At 64.4% G+C, this 4,484-nt stretch overlaps 1 pseudogene; it reads right to left on the reverse strand.

Moving 5' to 3' along the window:
• Positions 1-2,730: 2,730 nt before the first annotated feature.
• On the reverse strand, positions 2,731-4,484 carry LOC108535254 (neuronal acetylcholine receptor subunit alpha-4 pseudogene; annotated as a pseudogene).

Raw genomic sequence — 4,484 nt, forward strand, 5'->3', positions numbered from 1 at the left:
TCTCCACAGACCACGTCCCCACAGAACCATGTCCCCACAGGACCATATCCCACAGGACCACAGCCCACAGGACCACATCTCCACGGACCATGTCCCCACAGAACCATGTCCCCACAGGACTACACCTCCACAGACCACATCCCCACAGAACCATGTCCCCACAGGACCATATCCACAGGACCACATCTCCACGGACCATGTCCCCACAGAACCACGTCCCCACAGGACCACACCTCCACAGACCACGTCCCCACAGAACCATGTCCCCACAGGACCACATCCCAGAGGACCACATCTCCACGGACCATGTCTCCATGGACCATGTCCCCACAGAACCACGTCCCCACAGGACCACATCTCCACGGACCACGTCCCCACAGGACCATGTCCCACAGACCACATCCCCACAGACCACGTCCCACAGGACCACGTCTCCACTGAACTTCATCCCCACAGATCACGTCCCCATAGACCACGTCTCTGCAGGGCCATATCTCCCCACAGGACCTCATCCCCTCAGGACCTCATCCTGTGTGTCCGAGGAAGCTCCAGGGTCCTCAGAACCAGCTTCATGTGGCCAGGCCTGGCCCTCCTGCCCAGTGTCCTGCTCTGCCCCTTTGCAGCCATCACTCTCAGGTGCCCTTGAAGCTAGAGGACAGGTCAACACCGTACATTTCACCACCACTCAGCATTGGCCTGGGCTGGTTAGAAAAGCACTGGGTCTTCCAGACCCTCCTGTGCAGCCAGTCCTGGGGCCTGAGCTCACATATGCAGCTCACATCCCCTCCAGGACAGACCCTGGTGATGGCACCTGTAACAAGTATATGAGCCCGCAAAGGGGGCACATGTGAGTCCCCAGCCCCTGGTGGGACAGACAGAGTGGGCCAGACACAAGGCAGCCCCTTCCACACACACGTGACCCTCGGACTTAGGCTGGCACCCAGGAGCGTCAGCACCCATGTGTGGACACAAGGCAGCCCCTTCCACACACACGTGGCCCTCAGCCTTGGGCACCCAGGAGCGTCAGCACCCACGTGTGCATGCTCGTGTGAGTCCTTAGCCGGCTGCAGGGTGGAGAGAGGGGTGGGCAGCTCTGGGAGTCCTGGTGCTGGGTGTGCTCCTGGCCTCAATGTCTCCTGAGCAAACTGGGGGCTCTGTGGTGGTGTGGGGAGCCATGGACTGAGCCCTGAGAAGCTCAGGTAGGCAGCCAGGTGGGGGGGTGGCAGACCTAGAGCCTTGGGCAGCCGCCAGCAGCCACCTCTGCCAGCCACCACTTTGCAGCCATGTTTGCAAACCTCAGCAGGCTTGCCAAGCCTGTGCAACCCTCATTGTCTTCTGGCTGGGCCTCCGCCAGAGACACTCCACAGGAGCCACTCGGGGCAGTTCCAGGACACTGAGGGTGGAGGTCTGGGTGGCCGACCTTGGACGGGGCCGGCTGACTGGAGTCTCCATGCGCAGCCCTGCGCAGGCAAGTGCCACCACTGACCAGCCTGTCTGTGGGAATGTGGCTGCAGCTCCCTACACCTCTCAAAGCCCCTGGGGTGTGGTCCACTCAGCCTGGGATAGTGAAGCAGCTCTCACCCCGTTTCACAGGCCCCAGGCCCAGGGTTACCCAACATCCACCAGCCTCCCAAAGAGAGAAAATACTCCTGCAACCTGGCAGCTCCTCCCACAGCGGCAGACCCAGGCTGGGCGTCCTGGCAAGGTGTGGGCTGGGCCTCTGCAGCATACAAATGCCTCCCCGTGTGGGGGTGCCCTCCCTGGACCAGCAAGCTGGGATTTGGCAGCAGGGCTGGAGCTGGCGGACTCCAGTGTGGAAGACACAAGCCCCTGCAGCCCAGCTGGCCATCAGCTGCCCACTCGCAAGCAGGCCAGCTCCCAGAGGCCACGGCCTGCCCAGCCTGCCCTCTTCCATGGCAGGAGCCCCCAGGTTATGCACCCCCACCCAGCCAGGTACCCTGAGGGATGGTCTCACCCTATTTGGAGTGGCTGAGCCTGGCTAGGAAACATGGAAATGTCTCTGCTGCCCCCCACCCAGCCCCTCTAGGGCTGCCGAGACCCCCAGACGGTCTGGCTCAGGCCTGGGTAGGTAACCAAGCATCTCAACTGAGCACAAGGCCGAGCCTCCCACAGCTCAGTTCTCTCAGCCTCGAAGCCTCCTGGTTCCTATCCCCACCTCGGGGCTCCGTGTGCACTGGCCCACGCTGCAGGGGCCTGGCTGGACCCCTAGGCATCCTCCCAGCAGCCTCCTGGGCCCCCCACCAGAAAGGAAACACACTTCAGACAAACAGAACTTGCCCAAGACTCACCCAAACCCCACATTCCAGACCTGTGGGTGAGGGGCTCTGGGGCCAGCCGAGGTTGGGGTGCTGCCAGGACACCACAGTGCCTGCCCCTGCCCTGGCCCCTTTCCCGGTCAGTTGTCCTCGTTGTTCCCAGGTCACAGTGTGCCCCGCCACCCCCAAGCAAGGCCTTTGCTGTTCTTCCGAAGGTGCCTGGGCTCTGTACTGAGAACCTGGCCGCTTGGAGTGTTCCCACATCGAGGGGGAGGAAAGGGCAGGGCCTGGCTGGGATGCTCTGAACCAACCCTTGGCTGGGGCTCCGGCAGGACGGAGCTGGTGGCTGCTGTTCTGGCATACTAGCCCAGGCCAAACACTCACAGCCACGGGGAGTGTTGATGGCTGTGTCCCCTCTGCCCACCCAGACCCCGGCGCTCCTTGCAGGGTGCCCTCAGTCACAGCGCATGATGGCCACACGCCCACCTACCACGTCAATGAGCTGAGCAATGGACAGGCCGAAGCGGACAAGGACCACATCCGAGATGTTGGCCACGGGTCGGGACCACTTGTTGTAACCGGAGAAGAGTTTCTTCAGGAGCCGCTCCTCAGCGTGGGCCCGGGTCTCCACATGGCTGCTGGCTGCGGGGAGAGGCAGGTCAGTGCTCAGGTGCAGGCGGGACAGGAGCCGGGAGCTGTCCTGGCTGCCCCAGTCCCCTGCCCAGCACGCTCAGCCACGTCCGCTTCCTTTCAGCTCCTCACAAGAGCACCGCCCACCCCAGGACCTCTGCGTGTGCCAGGCGTGGCATGTGCTGCTCTCCTTTGGTTTCCATCTCTCTCCCACCCCTGGGTGTAATTGTGATTTCCTCTGGGAAGCTTCCCAGGCCCCTCAGCCCACGGAGGCCTTTCCAGCACCTTGCACCGCACCACAAAACCAGGCAATGGATGGGCTGAGAACTGCTTTGGGTCTCCTGTCACACTGACTTCCAGGGAAGGGCTGTGCCTCCAGCGGCCGGTGAGTCAGAGGACACTTGGGGGTAACAGCAGCACGGGATGGGGCACAGGGCAGCGGGGCCAGCCCAGGCAGGGAGAAGGAGGAAGAGGAAGGAGGATCAGCCCCCAAAAGCGCCTGCTTCCTAGGGAATCTCCTGTGGTTCATCAATCCCCTGAGGCTGGAGGAGTGTTTTAGATGCAGTTGCCCAGCCCCCTCTGCACCCGAGCCCTCCGCACCCCTGCCCTCCGCACCCCTGCCCTCCGCACCCCAGCCTGCCCGAGCTCTTGGTCAGACCCAGAACGCCCTTGATGAGTCGCTCTGGAGGAGCACAGCCCCAGCTCCATCTGTGCTCCAGGTCTGGGCCCCAGGGTCTGAGGCGTTTCCCGCCTGTCCTGGGCGCTGCCACCTGGGGCGGGTCTGGATGGAGGGGAGACTTCCACCTTCCTGCTGGGCCCCGCTCGCCTGAGAGCGCAGACAGGACTGGGGAGAGGGAGGGGTCAGTTCTACACCCCTGGGAGCCTTGACTCCACGCCCAGAGTCCCTACTCCCGACCTTGTTCTTCCTGCAGAAAAGGTGGGTGGGGGCCGCCAAGGACAGAGGCCACCCCTCTGATCCCCTAAACCGGAGGAAGCAGGCATGGGAGTCTTCAGGGAAATTTAGCCGGATGGATGGGGGAAGGGCGAAGGGGGCCCCACCTCTGTCCAAGTTCGAGCTTTTGGGTCCAGCCCTGAAACAGCAGCGGAACCCCCACCCCCCGCGGAAACCCCCTTTCCCAGCCCTCCACATTCGCCGGCGGTTAACTCCCTCCTCGCCTGGCTCAGCCCGGGTGCAAGCGCAGCCTGTGCGGCTGGGGATGGGGAGCCTCTCTGCCGCCCCGTTGCGCGCACCCGCGGCTTGGGACCGCAGTCAGGAGCCTCCCTCCCTCTGGCTCCGGGGGTCCCAGGCCACCCGAACGCGGGCGAAAGGGGGCCCATCCCGCGCCCCGAAACTTACCGCGCAGGAGGCCGGTCCCCAGAAGCAGCAGCAGCGGCGGCAGCAGCCGCGGCGCCCCGGGGCCCCCGAGCTCCATGGCGCACGCACCTCGCGGGCTCTAGATGCGGGCGGCTCCCGGCTCCCCCCGGCTCCGAGGCCCGTGCGCGCCCAACTTCATGCCTCCCGCGCCTCGCGGGCCGCTTCGGCCGCCGGGCCCGGTTCCGCTTCTCCTGCCGGGCGCG

This window comes from Rhinopithecus bieti, unplaced genomic scaffold (assembly GCF_001698545.2).
Source record: "Rhinopithecus bieti isolate Rb0 unplaced genomic scaffold, ASM169854v2 scaffold_12573, whole genome shotgun sequence".
NCBI classification, from domain to species: domain Eukaryota; kingdom Metazoa; phylum Chordata; class Mammalia; order Primates; family Cercopithecidae; genus Rhinopithecus; species Rhinopithecus bieti.